The 19,934-nt window shown below is 37.5% G+C and overlaps 1 long non-coding RNA gene across 1 annotated transcript in view; it reads left to right on the top strand.

Annotated features, from left to right (window-relative positions):
• The first annotated feature begins 6,404 nt into the window (after positions 1-6,404).
• LOC149468477 (uncharacterized) overlaps positions 6,405-19,934 on the top strand; it is a 52,888-nt gene continuing 39,358 nt past the window's right edge. The window contains exon 1 of the long non-coding RNA XR_016311708.1: positions 6,405-6,515. This is a non-coding gene — a long non-coding RNA (uncharacterized LOC149468477). The remainder of the gene's footprint in view (positions 6,516-19,934) is intronic.

Raw genomic sequence — 19,934 nt, 5'->3', positions numbered from 1 at the left:
GCAAGGGGCACCATGAGGACACAAGGTTTATTTTAAAGATAAAAGAAAGGCATTGATGCATATAATCTCAGCAGGTACCAGACAATATTTAGTCCATCTGTAGGCTGGTTGTACTGAAGTCGATCCATTAATCCACTGATTATACAACCAGCCTGTCGGATATTTTAATGCAATCATTATGTTCTGCAAGCAGGGAAGGATCCCCGAAAACAATAGTGCGGCGGGAGGGATTTCCCCATCAACACTATTTAAAGTGTCAAATCTGTTTTTGACCACTATCTAAGAGGACACAGTCTTGCATTTTGGAAAGATCTCCCTTTACTTTCTGCTGTGCCCAGGGGCGGACTGACAATTCATGGGGCCCCCGGGCAACAGGGGATCATGGGGCCCCAGTGTCCTTGCCCAAACTCAAAAAAGTCTATGAAAAAGGTTCCAGGGGCATGTCATGGGGCCCCCTACTGACTCCTGGCCCTCAGGCAGTGCCCGAGTTTCCAAATGGTCAGTCCGCCCCTGGCTGTGCCTCTGAGACAGGAAATTAAGTGAAACCTCTCCTTTGCAACACAGACAGCAAAAAAAGTAAATTAAAAAAATAAATTGGACATGGGTTTTAACCGTTTCCTATGCAAAACTGAACATTGCATACACTTTAAACCAGGCCACATTCACTTTGATGCCTCTTTAATTTGACAAACAAATGTATTGCAAAGCTGCGGTTTCTAAAGCGAGTAAAATCCTCTCTTGTATTAAAAGAAGTATAGACCTTAGAGAGAGATACACTTTACCCCTGTACAAATCATTAGTAAGACCTCATCTGGAATATGCAGTTGAGTTTTGGGCACCAATTCACAAAAAAAACCACTGGGGAACTGGAGAAAGTACAAAGAAGGGCAACCAAACTGATAAGAGGCATGGAGCAGCTCAGCTAAGAGGAAAGATTAGAGGAACTGAATTTATTCTCTCTTGAAAAAAGGAGATTAAGGGGTGATATGATCAACATGTATAGTTGTGTTCAAAATAATAGCAGTCAGACATCACTAACCTGATCAATCACTGTTTCTGGTAGAAATGATATTTCTACATGGCAAATAATTTACTAGCAGGTGTAGTAGAGTAATAGAAATCCAACAGACCCAACAGTCATGACATGCATGCTGCTGCTGCTGCTGCTGCTGATTCTGTGTAATTGAATCACTAATTGAAAAGGACATGTTCAAAATAATAGCAGTGTAGAGTTCTATTAGTGAGGTCATCCATTCTTTGAAAAACAGGTGGCAATTATTGCCCATATTTAAGGAAGGAAGGCAGCAAATGTTGTACATGCTGGTTACAGTGCATTTCTCTCTGAAATACTGAGGAAAATGGGCTGTTCCAGACATTGTTCAGAAGAACAGCGTACCTTGATTAAAAAGTTGATTGGTGAGGGGAAAACATTTAAAGAAGTGCAGAAAATGATAGGCTGCTCAGCTAAAATGATCGCAAATGCTTTAAAATGGCAACCTAAACCTGAAAGACGTGGAAGAAAGTGAAAAACTACCATTCGAATGGATAGAAGAATAGCCAAAATGGCAAGGACTCAGCCAACAATCAGATCCAGGAAGATCAAAGAAGATCTAAAGTTACCTGTGAGTACTGTTACAATTAGAAGACGCCTATGTGAAGCCAAGCTATCTGCAAGAAGCCCCCGCAAAGTCCCACTGTTGAAAAAAAGACGTGCTGAAGAGGTTACAATTTTCCAAAGAGCACATTGACTGGCCTAAAGAGAAATGGCGCAACATTTTGTGGACTGATGAAAGTAAGATTGTTCTTTTTGGGTCTAGTGGCCGGAGACAGTTTGTCAGACGACCCCCAAACACCGAATTCAAGCCACAGTACACTGTGAAGACAGTGAAGCATGGTTGCCCAAGCATCATGATATGGGGATGCTTCTCATACTACGGTGTTGGGCCTATTTATCGCATACCAGGGATCATGGATCAGTTTGAATACATCAGAATACTTGAAGAGGTCATGCTGCCTTATGCTGAAGAGGAAATACCCTTGAAATGGGTGTTCCAACAAGACAACGACCCCAAACACACCAGTAAACGTGCAACATCTTGGTTCAAGACCAACAAGATTGACGTTATGGAGTGGCCAGCCCAATCCGCAGATTTTAATCCAATAGAAAACTTGTGGGGTGACATCAAAAATGCAGTTTCTGAGGCAAAACCAAGAAATAGAGAAGAACTGTGGAATGTAGTCCAATCATCCTGGGCTGAAGTTGGTTGACTCCATGCAACACAGATGTACAGCAGTTCTCAGAAACAGTGCTTATACAACTAAATATTAATTAGGTGATTCAAAGGAAAGCAAAATCTTCAAACATTTTTCAGTTTATATAGTGAATGTTTGAGTTTGTAAAGAAGAATACAAACACTGCTATTTTTTTTGAACAGTCTAATATTCACTTTTCTTCAATTTTTTTAGAGGAACAACACAAATTTAATATATTTTTCTTCATGTTTTGATTTGGAATAGAATGTGTAGTGTTCCCAATGCATTTGTGTGTATGGAAATAAAAGCTATTAGAAGGAGTTTGAGCTTTATTCACTTTTTTCAACACACTGCTATTATTTTGAACACCACTGTATATATACATCAGTGAACTCAGTGTAGAGTTATTCCTCCTTAGGTTATCACAGAGGACAAGGGGGCACTTTTTACATCTGGAGGAAAAGAAATTTAAACTTCAAACATGGAAAGGTTTCTTCACAGTAAGAGCTGTGAAAATGTGAAATAGACTCCCTCAAGAGTTGGTTCTGGCCAGCTCAGGGGATTGCTTTAAAAAAAGGCCTGGATTCTTTCTTGGATACACAGAATATAACTGGATACTAACATTTATAGGTAATTTATAGGTTGATCCAGGGAATATCCGATTGCCTCTCGGGGGATCAGGAAGGAATGTTTCCCTTGCAGGAGCAAATTAGATTATGCTTTGCTGGATTTTTTTGCCTTCCTCTGGATTAACTGTGGGTGTAGGATTGTAACTTTTTTTTTTTTAATGGTTGAACTGGATGGACTTTTGTCTTTTTTCAGCCAGACTAACTATAGTGATCTCACTGGCATTGTAAGATTTACCCTAGGAGATAAAGTATCATATGTTGAGGCTACTGCGATTAAAAAAAATTATGCATTTGAACAGAAAGATGGTAACAAACATACACAGTGGCACATTAACCTTGTAAATGTATAATTTTAAAGGTGCCCTGCTCTAGGAAGTAGTGCTTCTTTAAAAAATCACACATGCGAGTTCCACAGAACTACCCATGAACTTATGATATTTAGGTGTGTCTAAGCCCAAGAAAAAAGCTAGTATATTATGTCTTACTGGTCCGTAGTTGTGGTGGTTAAATTCATTTTCTTTATTTCATACTTTATTTCCTTTATCAGACTTTATTTCATCTGATGATCTGGCCAGTAACATAATTCCTATTTCAGGGTAGCGATGCTCACTCACTGTACTGTATCTGTAAAGAAACAGTACTGTCCCCCTAGGACAGAACACCAGAACTCCCCATCACCACCACTGCCATCTTTCTCTTCACTCCATAACATAGGTGTGAAGTCTTCTGCACATGCCTTTATACCATTGTTTATGATAACACTTTAGAGTGCACATTCTAGCTCAGTTTTTTGCAGGATCAACTAGTATTTTTTAACTTATTAAACAGATATAAAAAAAAACACTTCCAATGAGATACTAAGAAGACTCAAATGGAGCAAATCAGAGAGGTTCTTTGTTATGGTTACATGCACTTTCTTCATACAGTGCACTGTTATCAATTAGCATAGTTGATCTCACATCACACCCCTACCTCCATGTGTCCCTTTTAGATGGCTGTTTGACACACATTCTCTCTTCAGGGGTACCCCTAATTACCTAAAGACCTAAATGCCTTCCACAATTATGAATGTGTCTCCATATTAGATCATTACCATAATCAATGTAAGACTTACTGTAAGACTTACTTCTACTGATCTCGTGAGTGAGGAGGCACAGTTACTGCCATTATTGCATGTCAAAATTTTATATTTACTTGATGACATCTGTATCTGCTTGGGAGATGGAGGAAGGTATCAACTTTAGACACGATCACTGTCATACATGGTCAAATTCCTTTGCATGGACAAATTCTGCCTACCAGCATCAGAAATAGCAATTCTACAGTTTTCAGAAAATACCAGTCCAAAGAAATATATGCCTTACCAGTGGTATACATACTGTACATCAGTCGGTTTGAGTTTTGGTAAAAGCAGTTTTATTACTTGCAAAATCTAAAACCAGTTAAAAAAAAAATCAGGGTATTGAGAGTCACAATTTAATGTATACAAATCAGCTCTGTACATCTACGTGTTTTGCAGTTTGTTCGCTTCATTGAGATAATAAAGCTTTCTTACCCCGCCAAGGTAGAAAAATAATACTCCATCTAAAAGAGATAACAAGAATTACTAGTAGTATGTAAAAGGCTATCCTTTTCATGTACACTGGAGCAAGTAAACACACAGAAGGAAAAAAAAGGTAGGGGGGAACACATACATTCAAAACCCACCTTTCATAGATAGGACTACAGAAGAGACAGCATATACCAACAGGCATAAAATTGAGCTCTCACTAGGTCTACACTTTTGTCTTTACTTTAGCTGAATTTCATTTTAAAAGAAAAACTTCCAAATATACCTCATTAAGCAAGAAATCTAGTGTTAAGCAAAGGAAAGCTTTATCCAGCAAACTCCTACAATAAAATATATACCACAGCCACAATGCAAATGCTGCCATTTCCCTTATAAAATGAATGTAAAATAAATTCAGTGAATTAAGCGAGTGATCAATCAATGTGTCTTCATTATGCAGTTTGGTATTTTGGAGATTTAACTTGAACCCATGCTTATGTCTTCCATTTAATTTATGAATAATGAATGCAGTCTCCAGAACAGTAATGATCCTTGCTTTATTACATGCTTTAGTTTTGCAAAGTCACAAAAAGACACTATGGAGTTGATTTACTAAAGAGAAATAGACTGTGCACTTTGCATTTGCACTCTGCAATTGCAGTTGCTCCAGAGCTTAATAAATGAGGTAAAGCTCCACTTTGCAAAGCATACCCAAGCACGTGCAAGGAAATAAAAAAACAGCATTTTTACTTGCACATGATTGGATGATGGAAGTCAGCAGAGCTTCTGCTCATTTACTAAGCTTTTGAGCAGTTGCACTTGCAAAGTGCAACTGCACTTTGTAAAGTGCACAGACTATCTGCCTTAAATAAATCTACCCCTATATATGCAATATATTTTAAATTCCTCCCATGAAAGCAGACACTCCCAACCATCCAGGAATTATACTTACCCATCTTAATGTGAATGGTCTTTCTTACACAATCATCTTAAATTTAGGGATACTTGTGTCTTTTGCCTATCAATGGTTCTTGAATATCAGTTGACAAGGGGAAGAGACACAAACTTTCCATTGAGCGTGACATGTGCAAAGTTTGGTGGAGGGGAGATTATGGTGTGGGGTAATCTTTCAGGGGGTGGGCTTGGCCCATTAGTTCCAGTGAAGGGAACTCTTAAGGTGTCAGCATACAAAGACATTTTGGACAATTTCATCCTTCCAACTTTGTGGGAACAGTTTGGGGATGGCCCCTTCCTGTTCCAACATGACTGCTTATCAGTGCACAAAGCAAGGTCCTAAAGACATGGATGAGCAAGTTTGGGATGGAGGAACTTGATTGGCCTGCACAGAGTACTGACCTCAACACGATAGAACACTGTTGGGATGAATTAGAGCGAAGGCTGCGAGCCAGGCCTTCTCGTCTGACATCAGTGCCTGACCTCACAAATGTGCTTCTAGAAGAATGGTCAAGCATTCTCATAGACACACTCCTAAACCTTGTGGACAGCCTTCCCAGAAGAGTTGAAGCTGTTATAGCTGTAAAGGGTGGGTTAATTCAATATTGAAACCTACAGACTAAGACTGGGATGCCATTAAAGTTCATGTGCATGTAAAGGCAGGCATGCCAATACTTTTGGCAATATAGTGTTTATTGGATTGATTTATATACACAGTGCTATATTTATATGCAATACGATTTATATGTATACAAAGCTGACTTACACTGTTTGAATTTCAGGTGGTTCCTGATAAACCACCTGAAATTTAAATTAGTAGGTGGCCCTGTCATCTGATATTGCTTGGCAGAAAAATTGATGGAGTCAGGTAGAAAATTGTCGGCCGAACAGCCGCTGTATCCAAACAAATACAGCCGCTGTCTGGGTATTTTGACTGCCCTGAGAGGCCACAGTGTGGATGGAAGAGCCTGCTGATTGTTTTTTTGTTCAGGTTGCAGGTTGATTGAAAAAAAAGTATCAGTGTATGGCCAGCTAAACTCAAGATAAAAATGACACATACAAGTAAACAAATCAGTGGAATCACTATGGAATAGCTCCATTCGTCCATTGGAGGTTACACAAAAGCAAAGGTAGGGAGAGTTTGTTTAGATGTTCATTTGGATAACCAGTTGTGATCAGATAATCATTTGGTATGCATTAAATGTTTATCTGTTACTCTGTTGTGTATACTGTATATATGTGTGTGTGTATACTGTATATATGTGTGTGTGTGTGTGTATATATATATATATATATATATATATATATATATATGTAATTTATGTGTCTATATATATATATATATATATATATTTATGTGTCTATATATATATATATATATATATATATTTGACATCAGTTTAAAAACTAATCAACTTTTAAACAACAATGTAACATTGACCCAAAACCGCTGTAGTCTTCCTTTAATGGCTACACAATATTCTTAGATCTTCTTGAATAGTTATATAGCCTTGCTACTCTTGTTATCATTCAACCCAAGTCCATTACAATATCATTTAGCAAATAAATTTTACAAGTGCTGGTAAAATGTCATTAGCCAGTTTTTATAGTGCATTAGGTCCCTGTGCAGATTCATTCATATACTGGAATGGCTGCACACATACAGTAGATGGGATCTTAATTATCTTGGGTTCAGCTGTCTTTTGATTGGCACTTATATACGGGTTTTTGCCTTTTAGAGATCTCAGAGGAAACATGATGTATACTACTGTGTGTATCTTTTTACAATAAAATACCATTATCTTTTATAGGATAATAATTTGATCAGATTTAATGTGTTGTTAAAAACGTTCATAATTAGGTAAAAAAAATGCATTTAGGCATTGTTTAAGGAGGAACATGTTTTTCTTCTATCTTTGTGTATTTATTAACAATGTTTTTAAAATGATATATGGCTTATATTTTCTGTGTATTAGTTAACAGTAAATGAGATATGTATGGCTCTGGGGTAAACAAAGTGAATCTACAGACATTCAGATTAATGAACCACATCATTATAGTGTTCATCATCATTAATATGATAATTCTGCTGAGGGAAAACTAAATGTCTATGCCAGAAAGCTACTTTGTTATCTAAAAGCATTACATAATGTATTGTACAACATCAAATAGTAATGATATTAAAGACTATAAAGTGCTGCAAATATTTTGGTTCTATATAAATTACTCAAAATAATAATGATAGCAATAATATAGAGAACTAATTATGTATAATGAAAATTTAAGTGCAGAAGAACTAGAACAATTGGTATTACCTAGTAGGTGGTAGGTGATACTGTATATACAGTTATGGAACTCTAATCTCAGGGAGGTAATGAACAAGACTTAGAGCACCATCACTATATAACCCACTATGGTATGCCATGGCACACCTAGCGTGTTTGACATCTGGGGTAAGTTATTTTTAACACACCATCCCCATATATCAAAGTCATGAAATAAACAAATATAGTACACATAATAGCTGGAAAAGAAATGGGAGTGAACATGTTCTGTATCTAAACAATGTTTATAGAAATAAATAAAAATAAAATGAAAGGCTTTAATAGAGTGTGATACATATGAATCAAAGTGGTGTGGTTTGATAGTGAAGCAAATTAAAAGGTAGTACATTTGTCCTACCTAAACAGAGGCAACTTTACAAGACAGGCAAAAAATGTCAAGCCTAACAATACATCAGCTACAAATGAACAATCACAATAAATATGCAGGCAATAGTAAATTGTAACAATACGCAGCCAATATACAAGAAACACTGTAATATATGAGAGACACATGAGCATTTCTTGTAGTATGTGGGCAGCAAACTGGCAATTGTAACACTATTTGGGCAACAAATGTGCGATCATGACAATAAGTGGGCAACATGTGGACAATCATAACAATATTCAGGCAACAAATGGGCAATCATTACAATCATTACAATATTTTGGCAGCAAATGGTAAATCTAAACAACATGTAGGCAATCAATAGTAAACCATGACAATGTGCATCACAATTGCTCATTTGACAATATTGATGACACTGACAATACCTGAAGCCTAGTCAGTGGAAGCAAAGCCAGTGAGGCTAAAACCCCTTGCTGGTATAAAAGTGAGATATGCTACTGAACCTGTCATAGTTCCTCCTTGTGGTTACTTGCCACCACTGTCTTTTCCTAGACTTCATTGTCATCTGTGAGCTAAAAACCCTGGCCACACATTCTGCAGCACCTTTCCCAACCACGCACACCCAGCTGAGAGATTGGCTAATGGCATTTTATTTTTTTTATGCATTCTTCATTTTTCAATAAATCGGGTAGTATACAGCAAAAAAAAATTATACAGTAAACAAGTACAGTGCACCGAAATGAGAATTCCACTTCACCTGTGTCAAGAGCGGAGAAACATAAATGCAATTTACATACCTCAAGAACAGATCATATGCTTCAAAGCAGGAGCAGGTGTAGTGCAAACCAGACGCAAAGAGAAATGGTAGGGACATTATTATTTTTATGAATAAAAATAATATTTGTAAACAGACTACCTGATATTCAAGTTTTTGGCAGTCCAATAATGCTAAGACCATTCATAGAGTCAGGCAGTGTAGTGTGTGGTCCACTGAAACAGAGATATTACCTTGCACATACCGGTGAAGAGAGGCATGGCCTTCTGGAAAAAAAATATTGTGGCTGCATAATGGCCACTGTGATGCAATACAAGCCATAAACAAGTAGAATGAGAGCATCTGTAAAGCCCATTGGTTTTGGCAAACTGGCATTGAGACACTGGGCATGGGAATGATTTGGAGACAGTTTTATTTTCTGCTCCAGCAGATGTGGAACGGACACCTGCCTGGCCATGGATGCTGCTGGAGTCAAAAGTAGGGGATAGGAGACTTAGGGTGAGGTTCAAGCCTATACATGGCCCCCCTCAGTGTGGTCCCATGCTGACCCTTCACTTGACTAATATGCCATAAGGTAAGCATATGAAGCAATTTGTCAGACTTGACCCTGTATTGCTTGAGGCCACAGATATATCAGATATGAGGTAGGATGTGCACAATCCTTTTGCAGACCACAAGGATGCTGTCAGCATCAATTAAGGTAAAAAAAAGGGTTTATGCTGAAGAGCTCTTTCAATTTGGTGCCTATTCAAGTGCTTGTGTATTGACACTAGTCCTGACACTAGTCAATTTCTACTAAACACATAATTAATGACTTTATTTTGAATATTTTGAGAATAACTGGGAGTAAGGGGAATGTGGAGTTGTATTTTCTAAGTGTTTTTGTGCCTTCTACATTTCGCTAAACTTTTAGGACAATGCAGTGCGTTACCCTGAAAAAAAAACTTGCGTTATACTTTTAGGGCTCGTTCAGATGGGCACTGAGACCAATCCTCTGTGTTGGGTTACTTTTTGCTATGTCTGCATCCACCTCAGAGCTGTGTGCATGGATGGTCTCCCATCTGAGGTTTATAAACAGTAAGGTCATATACTGCTATGGGAACTATTAGAAAGTCCTTAATGAATCCCTATGATTAAATACACTGCCTGACTCTATGAATGCTGCTGGCATTATTGTACTGCCAAAAACTTGGATATCAGGTAGTCTGTTTAAAAATATTATTTTTATATGTAAAAATAATAATGTCACTGCCATTACCCTTTGTGACACACAGGAAATTTTTCTGCTGACTCAGAAGGATGCAAGATGGGGCTGAATTTCATTGTGGCACCCCATGTCCTGCACCTTGGTGACAGTGACAGTGCAGTCAGCTTTTCCCCTTGTCCTAAATTGCCTCATTTGGTAGCTCCTCAAAATCACCAGTGCCCCCTCAACTATCCCTAGTGCAACAGCCCAAGTAAAATGCTTACATGCTATTTTGCATCTAGTTTGTCTGGGGGACAGGAACCAGAGACTCTGGAAGTTCTTTTCAGGGGAAGATAGGTAGAGGTGGTTGTTGTATGTAACAATGGCAACAACCTGTTGGCCACCCTTTAGCAGAAAAAGTTAATACACATGTACCTTTGCTGGGGCATGTCCTGGACGTAGTGGTGCTGCTGTTCCTGGTGAGATACCCTGGCTTCCAGGATATCCTGCAGCAAGCAAGAAGAGTGTGCAGACAATTTAGGTGGGCATGAGCTCTGCAAACATTTGGCTGAAATGCAGCAGCAAAACAAATTGCTTGCCAACTGCCTGATATGTGATACAACCACATGTCAGAAATCCATGTTGACCATGCTGCAGCAGTCTATCACCATTGAAGAGGAAAAAAGAATGGTGCGACGTGATGAGATCTTTATCCTAGTGGAGTTAACTTTTATATTTTATAGTTCATTTTTTAGGGAGTCATAGAGATATAGCCCACATCTTAGACACTGGCCTTACACAGGTGTGTAAAAACTACAGATCTGCCCTCAACTTCATCCCTAGAATCTTCTGACAATATGGTGGGTATTGATAGCATAACAGGAAATGTGGACATTGATGATCCAAAGGAGTTGGAAATCTCACTTTTGGAACCCAATGATTAGAAAACAGGAAATATTTACCACATTCAACTGAGTTTTAAGCCAGATCAAAGAAGGGATTTTCCTTATTGAAGCCATCAAATAAAAAAGTGCATTCTAAGTTTAGAATTGCAAAAAAAAAAAATAATTACATGGAGCTTTATTTGGTTGCGATTTCAAAGTGAAAGATGTGGCATGTTTCAATGAAAAAAAACCCTAATTAAATTATATTGTTTTACAAATAATAGCTGGAAATATTGTACAGTCAATGCACAAACATAATAATTCACAATTTAAGAGGTAGAGATGGGGAAGGTTTTATCAAAAAACAAACCTTTGAGTGTATTTTTTTAGAGAAAGGAGCCAAAAATATTGTACAGACTCAACAAATACTATACAAACAGATTTAGTTGGCCAAACTTTAAAAGGAAAAGAAAAGGCAGGTGTAATCAAGAACTAAAATCTACAGTGTATTAATTCACAAAGAATAGCTGGAAATATTGTGCAGTCCATAAGCAGTTTTATTAAGCTGCAATGTAGGAAGGCGAGACCAGATATGTTTATCATTAAAACAGTGTATTATTTTAGAGAATACATTCATAACTATTGTACAGACCTCATGCACAACATGCAAGCATATTTTACTAGGGGTCAGTTTCACAGGGAGACAAAATGTAGGTTTATAATCAAGAAATCAACTTAGAGTGTTTTATTTCACAGAAAACAGCAATAAATATTGCTACACAAGTAGCTGGCTGCAATTGCACAAGAAAACAACATACAGCTTGTAATCAAAAACTCAACAAATATTATACTGACTCCATACACAGCATTTCAGCACTTTATTTAGGCCATATTTGAAAAGGAGACACACTACGCCAGATTTAAATTAAATAATCAATCGTACAATGTAATAGAAAGCAAAATATTATACTGACAGCATACACAGTATTTAGGCACTTTTACTATGATGATTTTTATAAAAGAGGGACATATATCAGCTTTTAGTTTAAAAATCATCCTTAGGATGTACAAACAATCCACCAAAATATTGTAGTGACTATGTGCACAGTATTTAAGAACTTGTACTAAGCTATATTTTGAATAGGCCTCACACCAGCCAGCTTTTGATACAAAAATTAACATTACAGTATATTTTCTCACTGACAAAAAACAATAATATACTGTAGTGATCAAGTGTACAGTATCTTTATTTCACTAAAATAGCCCCCAAAACATTGTATTTAAGTGCTAGTACTATTTTGATCAGGCCAAACACCAGCCAGTATACAATTAACAAATAAACATGTATAGTGTACAAGTGTATATATTTCACTGAAAATGGCCCCAACATTCTGTAGTGACTGCATGTACTATATCAAATCACTTGTACAGTCCCATGAACAGGACAAAAACCAGCCAGCTGTTTATTTATTTTTTTTTAAAGCAAAATTAGATTAAAAAAAAGATTAAAAAAAATAATATTACAGTATATTCATTGAAAAAGCCATCAAAATATTGAAAAAAAAACTACACGAAGAAACTAAAATGTTAAACAAGACACACACCTGCTTTCTTATATTAAAAAAATCACATTAATGTGTATTTATTTCACCACAAAAAGCCACCAAACTATTGTAGTGTGCTCGTATTTAAGCAGTTGTAATAGGCTGTGTATTAAACAGGGCTCACACAAACCAGCCAGATTTTAATCAAAATATTGTAGTAACTGTGGGCACTAGGCTGCATATTGAACAGGACACAAAGGGCAATTTTTAATTAAAACATTAACAGAATTCACTGAAAAACAAAAACAGCAAAATATTACCATGGCTATGTGCACAGTATTTAAGCACTCATACTATGCAGCATGTTGAACAGGAGAGACACTAATCAACCTTTAATTTAAAAATCAACATTAGAGAATATTTATTTAACTGAAAAAGACAGCAAAAAGGCCACATGTTGCAGTAACTGCATGCACAGATTTTAGGCATTCTTACTAGGCCACATATTCTGAGTGAGAAGTAATCCAGGTTTTAATCAGGAAATCAGAATTACAGAGTATTGTTTCACATACAAAGCCAGGATTGTACAGACTCGATGCAATCTATGTCAGCAGCTAAAGCAGACTGCATTTTCAAAGGGACAGAGGAGGCTGATTTATTGTGAAATTCAAATCAGATGTACTATGCATGTTTCAGCCAATGGTCCCACCTGGATACCTTATTGTCCATGGTGTTCATTTCTTACTTAGAAGAGTGAATCATATAGTTTAATTTTTTCATTTGCAGATGCAGAACCTACCCCCCCCCCCCAACCCCCGCTCCTCCTCCTCTATTAGTTGTGTGTGCAAAAGTTCTGCCTTTCCCTTAAGACCTGCCTGATGCTTTGGTTATAGCCCTAACTTTATTAGCAGCTTTGGCAATAGGAGGAATGAGAATTTCATGCTTTGGGGTATTTAACAATGTGGTGATTTGGTGCACTAAACTGTACCACACAGATATGCAATAATGTGCTGCAAACATTCAAAATAATAACAACAATATACTACACCCCTAACTGGGAATGAACCTAGCAGAATTAAGTTGGCTGTACGTTCCTCATACACATAAAAAAATTGGTAAACATGTTGTAAGTGTGTTTCTTCTGTAACTATAATGCATTTATTTTGATAAATTATATCTTATATCTCCTTTCTTTGCTGATGTCACAAGTCACATGATTCAGGAAATATGGAAGCCATATACTGTATATCTATGGCCATGAAAAGAGTGGGCCAATAATTCTAAAAATCAATTAATAGATCAAGAAGAATAGTACTGAATATAGCTTTAGCTTCTATGGGAAACTCTACAAATAAATGCTGAAATAACACTTTTCAGTTTGACATTAGGGCTTGGATTTACAAAAGTAAGTATGTTTAAGTGAACCTGAGCCTGATTTAATTGATGCATAGTCTGTGTGAGCTGACATCCTCCAATCATGCAAGGAAAAACTAACCATTAAGTCCCTTGAACATGATTGGATGTTTGAAGCAAACTCAGTCACTTTTCCTGGATTGAGAGCCACTAGTTCCACTAGTGTCAGCTGGTGGCTATAAAAAGGGTTTATAAACATACCCCCATCATGAGGCTGCATGCTGTGGGGGGGAGTTACAGATCCTGACTGGGAAGAGGTTAGTTTATTTATGATAATACCCTATGTAAATAGGTAATTATTTTTATATAATAAGCATAATAACTATAGGTTATGTTTTGTTATATTGCTTTACATGACATTTTCTATACATTTGGATGTACGGATGTATCCTTGGGTAAGTGCATTCTTCAGTTTTCAATTTTTGTGGCCCTACTGTATATAGTGAATAAACTTGAGTGTTTTATTACAAAGAAATGTTCTGTCAAAAATAAAAATAGTCTATCAAGTAGATACTAGAAAAAATATTAGCTGGCATTAACTGACACCTGTCAATGGTGAGGGCCAGACATAAAAAAAAGAGGATACCTAGTACAATATGTTCAAATAGAACATACTATAGTCACCTGGGTAAAATATGGATGGGCAGTTGACAGGATTTGTTATATTGATGGTCAATCTGGCAATATCATTGGCCCGGTGATAACCAGGGGAACCCAAGGGAAACTTTACTAAAACCACATAATTGCTCTACATAAACATAGTCCATAAAAGGCAGAATAGACCATTAAAAGAAAATAATAATAATATTGTCTAGAATATTAAAATGCATATTATTATCAGTTTCACTTGTGTTAAAAAACACACATTATTTATTGTAATTTTTGGTCAACATCATTTTATATCCTTAACCACTTCACACCCTTAGGATATACATGTAAGTCCTCAGGTTGAAGTGGTTGTATTGGCTGTAGCGAGATAATGGCTGATCAAAGTACCAACATTTTTAGCCAGTGCTGGGTTTTAACGTAGAAATGGTATAAGCGGCTCTATATCAGCCCAATCACTTCTACAAGGCATGGAAGGGGGTCCCCCTCCTTGCCCCTGCCTGCCATCATTCCTGGGCTATCTGGGAGCCTGAGACCACTGCTGTATGTGTGGGTTGGAGAACACAGAAAAAAGGTTACTGGATTGTATAGCGTCTATCACTGCCCATGCTAGGGATGTTGTCCATCCCTTGCATAGCAATAAAAGTGATCATAAAGAAATTAAATAGGCAGTGACATCCAATACATTTAAATAAAGTAAATGATAGAACTACAAAAAAAAAATTTAAAGCATCTCTGTCCCCCTGTACTCACATACAAATGCAAATGCATATGTAGGTCCAGCATGCATATGTAAACAGTGATCACACCACCAGAGATGTCACCTTAAATGTCAGAGTGCGAGTAATAATTATAACACAAAACCTCCTGTTTTATGCTAAACTGGTAACTTGTAAAAGCTTTTAAAGTGTGCACTATGGAAAATTTTAGGTATCGTAGTCTGTCACCATTCCATGGACATGTGTAATTTTAAAGTGTGACATGTTAGGTATCTATTTGCTCAGCATAACATTATCTTTTATATTTTTCCAAATATGGGTAATATTTTGTGTTTGTGTTCACTAAAATGGCTGCACAAATATTATGTGACATAAACAAATTGCAACAAAGACCATTTTATTCTTTAGGGTCTCTGCTTCCAAAACATATATACTGTTTTGGGATTCTAAGTAATTTTCTAGTAAAAAAAAATGCAAGTTTTACCTTATGTGAAAAACATCATAATTGGCTCAGTTTTGAAGTGGTTAAGCTAGGATAAAATAGTGTTATATGTCCTTCTGGCAGTAATGGCATCGTTTTTATGAAAAAGCTATAATGGTACGTATTATAAACATATTACAAATAAATAATCCATCAATACAGAACCACTGATGGTAAAATTAGGTTCCATAAGACAGTCAATTCTTGCTGATAGCTGCCCTTGCTTGGGAATTTTCAGTATTGCATTTAGCCGGGAGTATTTTTCTCTCTATAATTAGATATTTGCTTCCTTTATTGGATGTTGGAGAATTTTGAACATGGCCCGAGTCAAGCTACAAGTCTGTGGTTATGGGTTTGTCCTCCTCAGATCCTCCAACCTCGTAAGAGTTATTAAACAACAATGTGTGCATGTGTGAAAAATATAGTTTGATATGTGGTAAAAAGCAAGACAATCCGGGAGTTTTGGAATTATCTTCCTTTAAGTAAGCTTGTTATGGATAATAATTAGATTGTTTTTTGGATATTCAGAAGAGTTTGGATGTCCAGAGGGTCATATAAATGAGTATGTTTTCCAATAAAACTTTTCAATTGATGATATTTCCACTCATCTATTCTAATAAAAATATCTCCCTTCTTCTCTATTAACTCTTTAAGTGATCTCAATTCTCCCTCCACCAAAACATCTCTCAATTGGGTATCCTCCTTTCTAAACCATCTTCCTGATACCTTATTCTTTCCCGGGGGGAAGTACTCAGAATTTGTGAGAGGCATTAAGATAGAATTAAATTCCCATTTCATATTTTTGTGTAAATTGTCCCATACCCTAAAGACATTTAAAGTGTATATACTTGTGCTTTCTTTAAATCCCCTGAACTGTGGTGGGACCCATATCATCTTACTCAATCTATTGCCACTAAGATTATTTTCAATTGTTACCCAACTTTTCCCCTTATGGTTAAATGTCCAGTCATATATTCTTGCTAAAACCACTGCTTTATAGTATCTCTTGACATCTGGTAGGCCCAATCCCCCTTTCTCTTTAGTCCTACTCAATGTTTCATATGCTATTCTGGGTTTTTTATTCTTCCAAATATATCTTGTTAACATTTTTTTCATTATCTTAAAGAAGGCTTCTGGAATTTTAATTGGTACCATTTGAAATCTATACAGTATTTTAGGCATAATTACCATTTTGACTAGGTTTATACGTCCTATCCAGGATGGATTTCCTCCTTCTAGTCTTTTTAAATCTTCCCTGATCTCATTTATCAAAGAGATATAGTTTAATCTATACAAATGCTTAGATGAGGCAGTGAGTTTTATTCCTAGGTATTTTATCTCTTTTTCTCTCCATATAAAGGGGAATTCTTTTTGTAGTTTTTCTTTTTCATTCTTTGGTATATTAATATTCAGGATCTCTGTTTTCGTTGGATTAATTTTTAAATTTGATAGTTCACCATACTCCTTCAGTATCTTCATTATATTTGGGAGAGTTATTCGGGGATTCACCACATAGAACAATAAGTCGTCCGCAAAGCCCGCTACTTTATGTTCTATGGATTCTATCTGAATTCCCTTTACCGATCCACTATTTCTTATTATTGACAACAGAGGTTCAAGTGACAATACATATAGCAGAGGGGACAGTGGGCAGCCCTGTCTTGTACCATTAGACATTCCGATGGGTTCTGATCTCTCCCCATTTACCGTGATGATTGCAGTAGGCTCCCTATATAATTTACTTATCCACTCTCGCATTCTATCACCTATCCCCAGCACTTTTAAGTTGTCCATCATAAAGCCCCAATCCACTCTATCAAATGCCTTTTCTGCATCAATTGACAAGAGTACCACCGGGGCTTTCCCTTTTCTACTTTTCTGAATAAGCATCAGGTTTCTCAAGCCGTTATCTCTACCTTCTCTCCCCGGTACAAAGCCCACCTGGTCTCCATGGATCCATTCAGGCATCAGATCCCTCAACCTGTTTGCTAACACCTTTGCATACAGTTTAGTGTCTGTGTTCAATAATGAGATAGGTCTGTAGCTGGAGCACTGAGATGGATCTTTTCCCTCCTTGTGTATAAGTACTACATGGGCCTGTAGGGATTCTCTCCTCACTTCCATCCCACCTCCCATAGCATTCATATATTTCTCCAACTTGGGTAGCAGTACTTCACTAAATTTCTTATAGTACTTAACTGTATATCCATCCGGGCCTGGACTTTTTCCCCCCCCCTGTGCTTCTTAATGCTGTTTTAATTTCTTCCTGGGAGATTTCTGCATCTAGGGAGTTCAACTGTGCTTCACTTAGTTTTGGTAATCCCGCATTTTTTAAGTATGTCATCTTTTTTTCATTAATTCCCTCTTGGGCTTCTTTTAGGGGGCCTTGGGGGCTAATATTATATAACTTTTTGTAATACTCCGTAAACACTTTAATAATCTCTTTATTTGAGTGGACCAACTCCCCCTTTGAACTTTTTATCTTTTCTATATAATTCCTATTTTTCTTTTTATTCAAAGCTCTCATTAGATATCTTCCTGGTCTGTCTCCCCATCTATATCTCTCATTCAAAACCCTGTTGTATACTCTTCTCTTCTCCTCATCCATCAACCTCTCTAGCTCATCTTTTTTATCCGATAACCTCTGTCTCGTATCTTTTGTTATTTTCTTCTTATGGATCTGCTCCAAGTCCAATATTTCTTTTAAGAGCCCACTGACCCTCTCTCTTCTTTCCTTTTTCTTCCTTGCTCCTGCCGCAATCAAGATTCCTCTTATGAATACCTTATGGCTTTCCCAGACTGTAGCTATCGATACTTCCTCTGTTTCGTTCTCCTTAAAGTATACCTTAATCTCTTTCTCGATTTTCTGAACTACATCCTCATCCAGAAGAAGACCCTCATTTAATCTCCACCCTAATCCTCCCGTCCACCTTCTTCCCCATCCCATTTTCATTACAACCGGAGCATGGTCCGAGAACGTCCTTGTCTCTATGTCAATTTTAACCAGATTATATATAAGTTGATGGTCTATTAAGATGTAATCTAATCTCGAGTATATCTCGTGTGCATTAGAGAAGAAGGTATAGTCTCTGTCTTTCATATGCTTTATTCTCCAAGTGTCCACTAGTTGATATTCATGCATCACTTTTTTCAGAGCTCTCAGAGACCTACTCCCCTCTCTTTGCACGGAAGAGGTATTATCCTTTTGTGGGTCCATACAGAAATTTAGGTCTCCAGCTACTATCAGGCGCCCTTTTTTAAATTCCATTAATTTTTTCAGCAGACCTTTCATATACATCTCCGGGTTTTTATTAGGGCAGTATATATTGGCTAAAGTACACTCAGTCCCCTGGAGTCTACCTTTTAAGAATAAACCCCCCCCCCTCCGGGTCGGTTCTTCTATCCTCCAGCTCAAATCTCATATTCTTTGCAAAACCTATTGCAACCCCTTTTGCTCTTTTAATTGGAGAATCTGCATAGTACCATGTTGGGTAGTGTTTGGATTTCAATTTCACGTTTGCCTCTATCTCAAAATGCGTCTCCTATAAAAATACCACTGACGTAGCCCTATGATGTAACTCATTAAACAACCTAAATCTCTTCCCTGGACAACTCAACCCGTTCACATTATAGGTTATAAACTGTATTTCTTCCATCATTCCCAATTAACTCCATCTCTCTTCCAGATTGCCTCTTCCTCTTTATCCCTTCTGTCATGCAGAGTATTGACCCAATACCTCCTCCCTTCCCTCCCTCCCACCCAACTCTCGTCCCCTCCCTCCCCCCTTTCCCCCCACCCCTTTTTAGGCTTGTAAAGTGCCTACTAATAATTTGTGGGATCATTCCCACCCTTGATTTAAGACTTTGGGGTTGACCTCCGCCCATGGGCGGCTCACCTCTCCTCCATCCTCCCCAGTTTACCTCTCTCTAAAAATTTGACTCAGAAAAAAAAAAAAAAGATGAAATCAGTCCAGAAGAAATACCCTATTTTCAGAAGGGGGTGGTGTCAGGGCAGGGCTGTGGAACGGACAGGTAGGCCTAGTGGCAGGGTAATGCACTGGCTGACAACAACCACCACCAACAGACCGAAGTCCCTCAGGGCGTGGAGTCTAAGTCCCAGGCTGCCCTTCACCAGGGCCCCTGATGGTGGGGATGGACTTGACGCAGCCAGGAACCAGGTCGCGGCCCCCGAGACACCCCGGCTGTGGTAATGGCTGCCGCCAATGGCGTGTAGCTGGTGAGAATGACAATAGCGTAGTCAGACAAGCCGG

This window comes from Staurois parvus, unplaced genomic scaffold (genome assembly GCF_062004578.1).
Source record: "Staurois parvus isolate SC_StPar_1 unplaced genomic scaffold, SC_StPar_1.0 ptg000086l, whole genome shotgun sequence".
In the NCBI taxonomy this organism is placed as follows: Eukaryota; Metazoa; Chordata; class Amphibia; order Anura; family Ranidae; genus Staurois; species Staurois parvus.
Note: the sequence above shows the minus strand (reverse complement) of the source record. Positions and strands in the feature narration are given on the sequence as shown.